The sequence below is a fragment of the Conger conger genome, chromosome 1, assembly GCF_963514075.1.
Source record: "Conger conger chromosome 1, fConCon1.1, whole genome shotgun sequence".
Lineage (NCBI taxonomy): Eukaryota > Metazoa > Chordata > Actinopteri > Anguilliformes > Congridae > Conger > Conger conger.
Window position 1 is genome coordinate 61,139,853 of NC_083760.1, and position 15,611 is coordinate 61,155,463.

Consider the following 15,611-nt stretch of genomic DNA (forward strand, 5'->3'; position numbering starts at 1 on the left):
TTGCTCAGCAGTGGTTTTCGTCTTGGAACTCTGCCATGCAGGCCATTTTTGCCCAGTCTCTTTCTTATGGTGGAGTCATGAACACTGACCTTAACTGAGGCAAGTGAGGCCTGCAGTTCTTTGGATGTTGTTGTGGGGTCTTTTGTGACCTCTTGGATGAGTAGTCGCTGCGCTCTTGGGGTAATTTTGGTCGGCCGGCCACTCCTGGGAAGGTTCACCACTGTTCCATGTTTTCGCCATTTGTGGATAATGGCTCTCACTGTGGTTCGCTGGAGTTCCCAAAGTCCCAAAGCTTTAGAAATGGCCTTTTCCAGACTGATAGATCTCAATTACCTTCTTTCTCATTTGTTCCTGAATTTCTTTAGATCTCGGCATGATGTCTAGCTTTTGAGGATCATTTGGTCTACTTCACTTTGTCAGGCAGATCCTATTTAAGTGATTTCTTGATTGAGAACAGGTGTGGCAGTAATCAGGCCTGGGTGTGGCTAGAGAAATTGAACTCATGTTTGATAAACCACAGTTAAGTTATGTTTTAACAGGGGGGGGGCAATCACTTTTTCACACAGGGCCATGTAGGTTTGGATTTTTTTTCCTCCCTTAATAATAAAAACCTTCATTTAAAAACTGCATTTTGTGTTTACTTGTGTTGTCTTTGAATAATATTTAAATTTGTTTGATGATCTGAAACATTTAAGTGTGACAAACATGCAAAAAAAAAAAAAAAGAAATCAGGAAGGGGGCAAACACTTTTTCACACCACTGTATATTCTCTGCCCTGTCATTTCATGGTTAAACAAGTAACATATTTCATAAGTTTCTTGTTTAACATACAGTATTTAATAGTTAAACTAGTAACACATACTGTAAGTTATTATGAATACCCTATAGCAACTGGATATATATACCCTAGCACTTTTCACAGATAATCCATTACCAAAGCTGAAAGAGTTCTGATTCAGAACATTACATTATATTCACCTGAGTTACATGAGCATACATATACACACAAGCTCACAAGCACTTTGAGCATACTGCGGGCATGTATCAGAAAATCTTCCATACTAAAAGCTGGTAACTTTTGCATGTGACTTGCAGAAATGGCTTCATTCTCCCTCATCAAGTGACTTGAGAAGAGGCATGTTTGGGAAGGTTGTGTGCAGAAGTGAGTTTTTCTAGATTTGAAATAACAGAAGATCTGAACTAGGCCATATTCTTCTGGAGGTACTGCAGTCAATTGTCTTTGTCTCTCTCTATCTCTGTGGTGTAGACAGGGAGACCATTTAAACAGAACAGGGCTTGAATTGGGAGCTACATTGTGTAGGAAATGGCCAATTCCTCCCTGCCAAGCACTGTATAGGAAGGATCTGCACATGCAACAACCTACCACTACATATCACAACATAATAAATGAGTGTGTCTCACACACTGACAGAGTGGGGGTTTGCTGTCACAGTTTACATGTACTTGCAATTGACTAGCACAAAGAACATTGCGTTACAGTAAGTGTTTTTAACTTCACCATCTACCCTGGTCTGTTGCTCATAATTATTATTTTCACTTGGTGTTGTTGTTTTTTCACTTGGTGTTGTAGCCAAATGGTGTCCAGTAAATGAATAAATGTTCTGCATGTAATGTAGCATTGGAAAACTGTCATGTGTTTTCGCCAAAGGAATCATTGGCTAAGACTAACACAGGAAGTATATGTCAACCTTATAAATACAAGAGCATTTGTGACAAATGATCTGTTGGCGCTAACCAAAAAAGCCATGAATTGCCAGTACACAAGTAAGGGCAACAAGATACTGCATCCTATGTATCTTTTACAGGCCTCAAACTGAGATGGCCTTTATTTGGCTTCATCTGTTACATCAGTAAGGGGTACTGACTTTGGGTGCATGAAAATAAAAATCTGACTCCTTCACTTTTTAAGTCTTTTAAATTCAGCATTTCATTTCATTTGCTTGGCTTCTTTTTTACCTACGACACAGCATTTGTCATATTGGTTATTTATGTTTCTCATCCATGTCTTTTCTTTTGTTGTTGCTCCAGGCTTTGTTCTTTATGGTCTGTAGAATTTGTTTTTATGTTTGATTAGTAAGTCAGTCAAAACTTCTGCTTGCGTTTGTGTGGAATCCACACTCCTAGTTTTGGCACTGTTACTGTTTACTATCATTGTAATAGTAATAGTAATAATAATAATAATAATAATAATAATAATAATAATAATACTAATAATACATTTGTATTGATGTATGGAAGCAGAGACCTTTAGGACTGACAGCAATCAAAATGAAATGTATAGTTGAGCTGAATTACCTGTCCTCATCATCATTCTCTAGATTTGAAATAATAGAAGACCTAAACTGTGGCATATTTTTTTGGATGTTCTGCAGTTCATTCTCTCTCTCTCTCTCTCTCTCTCTCTGTCTCTCTTTCTCATTCTCTCTCCCTCTATTTCTCTCTCTCATAATACATGGGGTGTTCTTATGAGAGGATTACAATAGATCTCTGAATTGAATGCATAGGTAGCAATAAATTGAGCTCAAAACTGAACAACACACAGAATGATTTAACTGAATCTTTTTTTTTTGTTTTTGTGCAGTGCCCAATAACGCTTTTTGTTTCGATTTCATTAATTGACTATCTGAAAAAAAATTTTCATTTCAGATTTCCAACAATGGAGTAACAAATCCTATAAATATAACCTGTGGCTCTTTCGTGACATGACTAAAACAGGACACAAAGACAAGCACACACACACACAGGCATGCACGCAAATACAGACATACACGCACACACACACGCACTTACACATGGACGTTTTGATCAAATTTGTTGCCTGATTGAAAAAAGGACATCCTTGTTACTGTATGTTTCTTCATTTTATCTCATGCATTCTTTCAGATGGCAATTTTTATCTGCAGAAATGTGGAATGCGGTGAAGTAGCACAAATATAAATCGATTTGCTCCAGAGGTGAAAACTGTCTGTCGATTCAATGCTTTTTTACAGAGGGGCTGTTTCGAAGGAAATGTCTTGGAAAATTTGGGTTTATTAATTTAGCATGTGACTGAGACATTCTTTGTCCATTTCCTTGAGCAAACCTACAGGATGGCAAAATTACGTGAGGAACAAAATATAGCTTTTTTCACATTGTGTGCAGTCATCCGTCAGAGATTACAATGGATGAACTTTAATGAGTGAGGCTTTATAAGCCTAAAATTGGTGAATTGGTGAAATCTCGATGCACTGATTGGAACCAATCATGCTGCTTTATTGTAGAGAGTAAAGTCTAGCGATTGGCTCAAGCAAGAGATTCACAGCTGTAACTCCAGCTATTATGCGGTTCTAGAAGCCTCATTCTCCAATTGGTATTTTTGAACTTATAGATTGCAGATCTGGCAATGTTTTGTCTATTTGCCCTATTCAATCTGCCTGGAACTAATGATATAATCCTGTTGTAATTTCTAATGCAGAATAGTGTTGTACCATCGCATTTGCCTTGGAAAAGTAAAGGCAGAGGATTAGCATTTAATCATTTGAATATAAATTGCAAATTTATCACAATTCACAATTTGGGCATTTAGCAGATGCTTTTATCCGAAGCAACTTGCAAAAGGTTTCTGCTTGTAATCGGGAAAGAAAACACTGGAACTATAAATAAGAAACAATGAAAGCTGCAATCAAATATGTGCCATCTGGATGTGTACTATAACACCTGCAAAATAAAGGAAGAGAAACATGATTACAGTATACAGAATATAAGTTCTCTTTGTTCCACATTCCCAGAAAACTATTATATGAGATAAGTATTTGAAAATAGCAGTTATTTACTCACAATTACCCACACTCGACTGTGTGCAGCAATTCTGTCTGTATAGGCTGTAACGCACAAAGGTTGTCATTTCTGATGGTATCGGAACAAATTTCTTGTTCTCTTCAAACATGTATATATTATACATGTATGTGCTTTTTATACTGCATAGTATACTTCCTGCCTTTGTGTACAATACAGTGTATAAGTAGCGTGCACTCTAATGTATTGTATTTCTGTTGGTTTCTTGCTTGAGAAATGCTAGGCACACCTCACACAGCCATATCTGAGATGCCTTGCATTACATTTGGAAAACTTTTCCTCTTGGGAAACTGCTTTAACTTAAGGACTGTAAGTGGCACCCCCTCCCACCCTTCCTCCTCCCTCCCGCAGGAGAGGCGGACACTTCTGCTGTGTCTGTGCCTAATGCCCTGGAGGTGCTCCATACTTCATCCTTTAACTGCAGAGTCAGGTTTGTGTGGGATGCTGTTTTTTTCAATAGCCTCACATGCTCGGTTTACACCTTGTTTTCTCCCAACAAAATGGGCCCACATTACCGGGCTGGCAGCCCACAGATCCTCAGATCCACCCATGATGTATTGCAGCTGCTCTGCTTCTTATCTGCATGAAGTGTGACCGTATAGCCGTGCTGCCTGCCGGGCATGCTGTGTGTTCTGTCCTTTGTATAGTTCTGTGTGTATACATGCATACACATGACTATGCATGTGTTTATGTGCTTCTATGTTTGTGTTTGCATGTGCTGCATGTACAGTGAGGTCCGTAAGTATTTGGACAGTGGAACAATTTCTGTTATTTTGGGTCTGTACTCCAGTGCATTGAATTTGAAATTACTCTCACCATTAAAGCCTTATGTATCACCCCTTTTCTTGACACAAGCTTAAAAATAACATACCAAAAATAAAATGTACTATTCTTGAACCCTTTTGACTACAGGCATAATCCTGGGGTCTTCTGAAAGGGAACCCGTTGGGGTTTGTTTTCCAGGAATCAGAATTACAGTGCATCCGGAAAGTATTCACAGCGCTTCGCTTTTTCCACATTTTATGTTGTTACAGCCTAATTCCAATATTGATTAAATTCATTTTTTTCCTCCAAATTCTACACACAATACCCCATAATGACAACGTGAAAAAAGTTTTTTTGAGATTTTTGCAAACTTATTAAAAATAAAAACTAAGAAATCACATGTACATAAGTATTCACAGCCTTCGCCATGAAGCTCAAAATTGAGCTCAGGTGCATCCTGTTTCCACTGATCAACCTTGAGATGTTTCTACAGCTTAATTGGAGTCCACCTGTGGTAAATTCAGTTGATTGGACATGATTTGGAAAGGCACACACCTGTCTATATAAGGTCCCTCAGTTGACAGTGCATGTCGGAGCACAAACCAAGCATGAAGTCAAAGGAATTGTCTATAGACCTCCGAGACAGGATTGTCTCAAGGCACAAATCTGGGGAAGGGTACAGAAATATTTCTGCTGCTTTGAAGGTCCCAATGAGCACAGTGGCCTCCATCATCCGTAAATGGAAGAAGTTCGGAACCACCAGGACTGGTCGCCCGTCTAAACTGAGCAATCGGGGGAGAAGGGCCTTAGTCAGGGAGGTGACCAAGAACCCGATGGTCACTCTGTCAGAGCTCTAGCGTTCCTCTGTGGAGAGAGGAGAACCTTCCAGAAGGACAACCATCTCTGCAGCAATCCACCAATCAGGCCTCTATGGTAGAGTGGCCAGACGGAAGCCACTCCTTAGTAAATGGACATGGCTCAGGCAGTAAGAGCAGTCGTCTGGCAGTCAGAGGGTTGCCGGTTCGATCCCCCGCCCCCGCCCGGCCTGTGTCGAAGTGTCCCTGAGCAAGACACCTAACCCCCAAATGCTCCTGACGAGCTGGTCGGGGCCTTGCATGGCAGTCAATCGCCGTTGGTGTGAGTGTGTGTATGAATGGGTGAATGGAGAAGCATAAATTGTACAGCGCATTGGATAAAGGCGCTATATAAATGCCTGCCATTTAAAAGGCACATAGCAGCCCGCCTGGAGTTTGCCAAAAGGCACCTGAAGGACTCTCAGACCATGAGAAACAAAATTCTCTTGTCTGATGAGACAAAGATTGAACTCTTTGGCGTGAATGCCAGGCGTCATGTTTGGAGGAAACCAGGCACCGCTCATCACCTGGCCAATACAATCCCTACAGTGAAGCATGGTGGTGGCAGCATCATGCTGTGGGGATGTTTTTCAGCAGCAGGAACTGGGAGACTAGTCAGGATTGAGGGAAAGATGAATGCAGCAATGTACAGAGACATCCTGGATGAAAACCTGCTCCAGAGCGCTCTTGACCTCAGACTGACGGTTCATCTTTCAGCAGGACAACGACTCTAAGCACACAGCCAAGATATCAAAGGAGTGGCTTCAGGACAACTCTGTGAATGTCCTTGAGTGGCCCGGCCAGAGCCCAGACTTGAATCCGATTGAACATCTCTGGGGAGATCTGAAAATGGCTGTGCACCGACGCTCCCCATCCAACCTGATGGAGCTTGAGAGGTGCTGCAAAGAGGAATGGGCGAAACTGCCCAAAGATAGGTGTGCCAAGCTTGTGGCATCATATTCAGAAAGACTTGAGGCTGTAATTCCTGCCAAAGGTGCATCAACAAAGTATTGAGCAAAGGCTGTACTTATGTACATGTGATTTCTTCCCACAAAATGTGGGCAAAGTGAAGCGCTGTGAATACTTTCCGGATGCACTGTACTCCAAATAATACTAAAACTAAAGTTACAGAAGGTCAAACACAGTGAAAGTGGAAGCTTTTTTTTTTCTCACTGAAAAGATTTCTGTTTTTGACTGGATACAGATATTTGTAGCTGTGGCTGGTGCACTTAGAAACACAATGGAGCCAAGTCACAATCCTTGTTCAAATTTGAGGAGAATATCACAAAAAAATAAGCATTCTGCATTCTGTTTTTTGATCTGTAAACTGGCCAATTACATTTGGTCCCATAAAATGGGGGGGACTATGTATAAAAGGGATTCAATTACTGCATGGATCACCAAATATGGATGTACATATCCTCAAATTCAAGGTGACAGTCTGCATTTTCACCTCGTCTTCATTGTTTCTTCATTGTCTCACACTCCAATGTGCTAGAGTACAGAGCCAAAAGGACAGTTGGACTACTGTCTAAATACTTGCTGATCTCAAGTATGTATGTGCATCTGTGTGCGTTTCTGCTTTTGTGGAAACTCCACGTCCTGTGGGCCGCAGTGTCTACAGGTATTTGTTCCTACAGTCCACTACATCACCTAATTTCACTAATTATTTTACCTGCTTCAGATAATAAGCAATGAAGCAAATGTTCATTCAGTGCATCTGAGTCTTTGATGTGACTGCAGTCTGGTCTTGCAACCCTTCCGAACTTTCTGACAAGAAGTCCCTGTTGGGCTCCCCAGCCTGTTCTAATAAATGAGTTTACAATCTTTGCTCTGGTCACTGATTGCCACGCCACATCTTGTTTTCTGTGACTGCCTCCTTGCATCCTCTGGACTTTAATGCCTGGACTGAAGAATCAGGGATGAAACAAATGCAGTAACTGCACCTAGAAAACAAATATGGCTATAATGACCGATACAGGAAACAGAAAAGAAATCTAGGTATAACCATGTTTGCGCTCCTCTCCAGCATCTGTCCATGTGCCATAAAAAGGGCCTTAATGAAATTGCAATTTATGACTGTTTTTGTTCCATGAAAAGCCTTGCATTGGATGCCAGGAACAGAGGTTAAGTGGCAGAACGCATATGCTTACTGGGGATGTGCTGGGATTAATGATACCACGACATTGCGTGTGTAAACATGTTTATGTTTTCCAAAGCACATTCGGAGGGTGTTGAAGCCACTCAGTGACAAGGCGGACCCATTCCGCGGAGCAGGCCTGTGTGTCCTCAAAACACTTCTCATGTTGGAAGGTGGACTGGCACCTAAAGCTAAACCTGCTGTAAATTCCCTTAGTCTCACCACTGTTAGATCTCTCCTTTAAACTAGATGCCACAGGAGAGGTCTTCTCATGCAGGAAGCATAGGGGAAGCCCTAGATGACCGGCTCTCCTTCTGCCTCCATGTAGCAGCAATGAGTCGGGCATGTCAATTCTTTCTGTACTGTATCCAAATAACCTGCCTCTATCTCACCACCTATTTAAAAAAAGCTCCTGGTCCAGACCCTGGTACACTCACACCTGGACTATTGTAATTCCCTTCTTCCTGGTTTCTCTGCTTTAAACCCCTGAACCTATGGAATTAGCAGAATCAGTGGCCAATATTCTAAACCAGACTTCTTGGTTTCCCTCCCATCCTCACACTATAGCACTCCCACATTTTGTATTAATCCCGGTATTTTTCTGGTTTTTGTTTGTAACATTTTTACTGTTTTATGTTTTTTCCTTAAGAATTCTTATGGATGAAGTCTATATTTATTCAGGATTTATATTTTTTTCAGAGGAAGTTAGATTATCATTGAATTTAGTGCACTTGTGCACGTGGCTGCATTTGTGTTTGTATACGAGTGTGAGATTGTGAATATGATCTTTAAGAGAGTGCATGAGAGTGCAAGCGTGTGCTTGTGCGTGTGTAATTGCACACTGGTGCGAGTGTGTGACCTGGTGTTTGTTGGAGAAGATAGTAAGTGATTGTGAACAATTCCTGGCGACACACACAAGTGTGGCAGATTAGAGACGGGGAGCTCATGAGCAAAGTACAGAGATTAGAGCCCCTTTATCAGGCTGATGAGAGCCCCAGGCTTGGCTAGGGGAATGTGCGCTCTGTGAATGAGAATACTGTCAGCAGGGGAGAAGGGGAGACAACCAAGGCAGTGTGCTGCAGGATAATCCTATTCAGTTATAAATATAACCAATTACCAATACTCAATCAACAACTGTGCCTTATAGTGGCATCCCTATCTGGACCATGGCACTGAAACCCACATATCCTGAGATTACAACCTATTAACTTGTATTCTTCACTCTGGTTTGGATAAACCTTGAAAAAGAATGCCTCAAGGAGAGATTACAGATCTGTAACAGGAGTGAACATGCCGTTATATCCGAAGCAAGCATTTATTTGAGGAAACTTATTTTGTTAAGACGTGGCCAACAAAATGAAAGACACAAACTTTTCCGGAAGAAGACGGAGGATGTGTATGTGGAGAAATAAAAGCGCCATCTGTTTGAAATAAGGAGCCAGACATGACGCGAAATGGGACTTATCTGGAATGCCAGATTGTTAGAAGTGAAAGTAGCTATAACCACTGGTTGTTTGTTGTCCATCTGTTTGGAGCACAAACAAAACATGTTTTTTTTTTAAACCGAATGCCAATGGCTTGCCTCATCTCTCAATGAAAAATCCTTCCATAACATGGATTCTATACAGGATCAATTTGATAATGTGTTCCTGTTGAATAGGATATGTGAAGATTAATTGTGAAGCATCTACCAATGGAATATCACCCAATGGTATAGAATATAAACTGAATTAGTAGTGAAAACATTGCCCAGTGGGGTAGGATTGGATATGTATTAACTCTGAAAACATTCCTTCAAGGTACAGAATATTTATTGGCCAGGATCTGATAATGTGTCCCCAGTGCTTCAATATGTGTTTTAGTTTAGCCATGAATAATATTGGCTCTGTTCATATTGATGTAATATTGATGGTCTGTTCTGGATTAGATGCAGTAACATTGCTCCCATGATATTGGAACCAAGATAATAATGGTCTAGCCATGATAATATTTCCCTGGGATGTGTGCTCTGCGCTGGGTTAGCAGTGATATCACTGACCCGTGGTGCAGGCCCTGTTTCGGGCCATTTCTGCTATTGCCACACTTCATCCAGATGGGAAAAGAGAACAATGGCACCTTTTCCAAGGAAAGGACAGTCAGATCCCTGGTGGTTTAAGGCTTTAACATGTGGTTATTGGCTGTGTGTGGAACTGCTGAGTGTGGTGGGCCTTGTTTTCTTGCATTTCTTCCAGTTCCTCTGACCTGGTCCTTATCTGTGTTCTCTGGACAGCGACTCGTCCCCATTAACTGCACACAGTCCTCCAGAAAGCTGTCTTTAATCAGAGGGAGAGGGAGAGGGAGAGAGAGAGAACAACAACAACTATGTTTTCTTCTTCTTCCGGCCTGCATTTTTTTTGTTGTTTGCTCTCCTTTCAGTGTATTAATCTATACATTACTTGCTGCATAGAAAATTTAATTGACAATGCTTTAGTCTTTTCCTTTCTGCCTGGGAATTTCTTTCAGTTAAAAGAAGTCAACAGAGAATAAATGATTCTACAGACATATGGCAAATACAATCAAAACCTTACAAACACAGCACACTAAATAAATAGAACACATGAAATTTAGTGAATTTATGACATACTTTAATGAACACCTAAATGTTGTTTTTCTTTTGAAGTTTTACCTTGAGTGGCCTTTCTAGAATATCCCTAGTGATGAAAAAAGAAAGACAAGTTAACATTTGTAGAGACCATGAACCTGTTGCCTGCTTATATGCTCAAGTTGCTCATCATGGTAACACAGTAATGAGACTCATGTCGGTATATATTGATGCAAAACCTGAACAATAAATTACGTCTAAACAATGACTTTGGCGATGCTATGCTCATGTGTGATCATGCCAGCTTAAATGTGAATTTGATGTGGGTGACCGTGCCGTTTGCCTGCCCGGCTGCTCGGGCTATGGGGACTGACGGAGAGCAGCCTCTCCCTCTGTTGTGCTGTCCCGTGGCAGGCAAGCAGGGTAATTGATGTGGTTCGAAGAGGCGGAGGAGACCTGGAACCCCGCCAGCCTGTCGATTCTGTAGATAAAAGTGATGAGGGTAAAATGAGTGTGGGAGATCATTGGGGCAAGTGAGACGGCGCTGTAAAGAGATAAATGAAAACTAATGAGGATATGATCGGCTGGAGAGATGGGATACAAATGAAAGGCTATTAGGGAAGGCGTGGGGCGTGGGACAGTGAGTGATGGTGCTGCTGTCCCCACAATCAGGGCCTCAGCAGAGCACAGGGCTGGCTGCCCCCTCCGCCGCCTGGCTGCCCAGGCCAAGAGCTGCAGTCTGCGAAACCTGACCTGACACTCCACATAGAGCACTTAAGAAGTTCAAAAACACAAGATGAATTCTTAAAATATAGTGCACAGTGGTCATTAGAATTCACATGATACATTTTTTAGTTTTACAAGCCCAGCCCTCACACCCTGATTGGTTGTATTTGAAGAAATTTGTGTGGTCCTCATCTGGAACATATTTGTTGGAACCTGAGGCTGTAGTAAAGGAACCATGGCTGTCGTATTGGATTTACAGTAAAGTTCAATAAACGGGCCATAGATATTGTAGACCAAATTTCTTGCATAGTTTACTTTGAAACTACTTTTTGAAAGTTGCTTCAAGACTCCATCCCAACAACACTGAATCAAAACATCATACTATGTATTTCAAATATGAAAAAATATTAAAATATTCACAATAAAATCATTAGTATACTGGTCACCATTCTGGATTATCATCTGCCATTTGCGTCTACCATTTCATTGATTCTCATGAAACTTGGCACACTGAGAGAGAGTAATCCTTGACTGAATTTTGTATGATATAAGATTAGATACCTACATTAGTTTAAGATCCAGTTTTAAAACATGCCTAAAGTATTCCTTTAAGACTTGAAACCGACAATAGATCCCTCACCTCATAGTTCCGTGTGGGTCCGCAAAAATCCCAGTAAGATCATGTAAACTGCATATAAGTGATGGTGGAGCCCAGTCTTTTCATGGGGCCCAAAACCACTGGTGGCACAGCTGCTGACACACAGCTGCCTCTATTGTGACTACACTACTCTACAGAGTAAAATGTCCAGTAGTAATTCTGATGAGTTTATATGAGTCCACAATGGCCATAGTGAACTCATATAACCTTAAGAGTTGAATTAACACTTAACATTTTAAAGAGCTTGCACCTCATAATATGCTGATTCCATTATGCTATTCTTTATCATTTTGATTCATGAAATGGCTGATATGCTCTGTTTACCATTCGATGAATGGGTTACCATTTGGAGCTAAAACAGGAGCCAAGAAACCTTTTCTTGATATTGCACAAGGCTGATCTTTCCTTTCATATTCTTACCACATAAATGTACCCTAACCATCTGTTCAGCCATTCTCATTAATCAGCATTCCCAAAGGTTGATTTTAGGATTTTATATGTCCGTTACCCTGAAATGGCTTTGATTATGTGTCTGGTGCAGTGGTATTTATGTGATAGACTTCTGGAAGTGTTTAATAAAACACTTCATTACTCTGAATGGTTTTAAAAATGTAGTTCCTGAATGAGGCCATTGTTTCCACAAGGAGGAGGAGGGGCAGGGGGTTTTGCTTTAAAACAAGTATACTGTATGCGATGCTTAACTTCGCCATTTGGGGGTTTGGGTGTACGTGGGATGCTGATGAACAGGAGCTAAGTATCTCTCTGCTACCTGACTAAACTGGGCCACAGATTATCGCCCATGCATTTCCAAGCTAATTTCCTACCAGGAAGCAGGCATTAGAGTGACTCCTTGCCCTTCAGAACAATAACCATTAAACAACAGGCTTGAAAAGCCTTAATGCTGTAAGCAGAGCCAATTAAGAGCTTAAGTGTACATAAAAGAGCTGATTCAAAACATTAGCATTTTGAATACAAAAGAAAGAAAGCAAGAAATAATAGCACTGCTACTAATATTATTATTATTATTATTATTATTATTATTATTATTGTTGTTGTTGCTGTTGTTGTTGTTGTTGTTGTAAAAAAACTTTTAACAATATTTTAATGGTTGTGTGTCCAAGATAAAGATATTGACTAGCATGATGGGTGACTTGGTTTTACTCTGTGTGAGGACACGCAGGACCAGTGAACATGCTGGAATCTTCATTTGAAATCTTGACTTTAGTTCAGCAACCCTCACTGTTAATAATGATTCTGCAATGCTCCACATTTCAGAATCCTTTTTGACTCAATTAATGACATGACAGCCAACTAATGCTGGCTCTCCGGTTACAACAGTGAACATCAGGGCAGGTTCAGTTGCGCCCAATGTGAGTTATGTGGCATGCACATAAAAAAGGGACAAAATTATCTTACTTAGCATTTCATCCAATTTTAGCTGAGTATATTCATCACAAATCTCTATTCTCAGTTTTTTTTTTTTATATCTGGGGGACGAAAAATAGGAAATTTCCTATAGAGCTCATGTATGTTTCTTAGGCAAAATAAGCGTGCTGAGAGAGCTCCTAATGCATCCTAATGACATATGATCAGTTGTACTGATGGCATGTTAAAAACATGTGATCACAATGGTAACCCAGTGTGGACACAAAGCAGCTGGGTTCTCAGTCTCACTCCTCAGTCAATGGACAGCACCATGTTTAATTCTCCATGTTATTTTTGCCTTTGTTATCCTCACTATACTTTCTGTGACCATAGGGGAAAACGAAACGAGCGTGCTAAGGCCTTGTGATTGGCAGTCTTCTACGAAAGCCACCCACAGTGATTATTGAGGCTACTGAGCCAATTTGATTCCTGGAGGAATTGAGGCGTTACTGGATTCTTGCGGGGGAAAGAAAAATAGGGGGAAATTGAAATAAAATCTTAAGAAATCTAAATAAACATACACCAACACAGCGCAATAATAAAGGTGTCATCTGTTCAAGCCACCTGTGGAGGAATACCAAAGATGGAAAGCTACATAATGGGATAATGTACATGAACAAAATCAATAAGATAATGCTGAATATTCACATTATTTACAGCAGGTTTTGCCAAGGAAACGTAATTGTATTCTTGTAAGAGCCTGGCTCGATGAAGGGCAGCCGTGTGAAAACACTTCACTGATTGCATTGAACATTGAAGCCAAAATAAATAAACTGTTGGTACTACTTTAAGTACTCACATTAAGTGGACAATACCGATGCCATCAAAGTGTACTCATGTAGACAGATAACATGCAATGACTGTTTATATATTTAACACGATGTACCAAGTGTTACATATCAAAACTAAGCCTATTTTCAACACATGTGGTTTGTTGTGTATTTTGTAACATGCATTTTTACAGCAACAATGTGTACCAGTAGTAACAAACCACTAGCTTTAACAAATACAAATAGCAAAACAAAAGTGCAACAACGTTACTATTACTATGGCACTATTTCAAGAAGTACTGCTATTAGTTCCATGTATTCTATTGGTATTACAACCACAATAATTACTACTGCAGTTGCCACTAATACAACATGCTGAAAACATTCATGCCCAATCAGTGGCAGCAACTTCCCAGGAGGGGATTCTCCAAAAACTGGCAATCAGGGGGAAGAATCAATAACAATTTGTGTCTGGCTTACAAATCCAATTATTCGGTCTTCTTGTCGGGCTGCCAGCTGTTTCCCCCTCGGTCCGATTCCAAAGGGGTGGGATGTGTCAGTAAAAAGCAATGTTCTCTCAAATGCAGGGTGGGGAGTTGGGGGTGGGGGGGGGGGGGGTGGGCAGGTTGAGAAGATGCAGAGTCAAAACTTTATGTAACACTGATTTAATGTCTTTGTGGCAGCTTCAGTCACATTCTGGCTAATGTGGTCCCTTGTTTCCTATGCCAATAATGTGTCTGGATGCAGCAATGTGTGTATCTTTCCTGATGAATGCTAACAGAGAGAATGCTAAGTCTCAAACTTTCGCATTGTTTGAATCAGACAGGAGCCCACAGAGATTCCTGATGACCAGATGTTGTCTAGTACTACCTTTTTAATATTGCCACTCCTGCTTTTTGTCATACTGGTTACCTGTTTCTTACTTCTGAATTTTTCACATTTCTAGCTTCCAGGTTATGACTTTGGTCAAACTTTAGTGCCACAAGTAATAGGATAACCTGGTTGTGTGCAAGTGAACATTCCCACAACATTGTATCAAAAGACATTGCTTGGTGTACCATATGTATATCCGTTTCTAATAGCTATCCTTTTTTACTAATGGTACGGTAACCTTGAGCACACATTCACAACCCTGTGAGTTTATTGGCTTGGGAAATCACATCATTATACAGACTGACTTCTTAGCAATGATATTCTACAAATATATTTCAAGCAATATTGTTTTGGGCAGGCATGCCTGTGCATGAAGACACACACATACCTTCACAGTTTTAGCCCACTGTGAAATAAATGTGCTGTTTTTAATGCATTTCACTCTCACATCCGTAGCGAATATCAAATGACATGGAGAATAGAGATGAAAGAATACAATCCCGGCCCATCTCGCTCAATCAGACCCAGAGAGCTTAATGATCTAAGAATCCCATCAAGACTGCAGGTTAACCCACCCTGAGCTCTTTGAGCACAGCCCTGCAATTTTTTACTTTATATGAAGTGATTGCTTTGTGAAGTGAGTCTGAGTTTACCGCCCAAAACCTAAAACGGATCCATTTGTTCTTCCTAGGACCTCTGCCTTTGCACAAAAATTATGATATTCATTTTTATGTTTGCAGTTATTTAATTTTACTGAATCTGGCTATATGAAAAGTTGGATATTAAAATGACACAGATAGAGAGCTTAAACAACCTACAACTGCTTATCCAACTCCAAGGTTATAATATGATAAGATGGCAGGCAATGCATGAATTATTGCTGCTGCTGCTACTGTTGCTTTCCCTGAATATATCTCTATTGTCTGGTTGAGATTGTTGAGATTTTTTAGCTTCAATTCAAGTG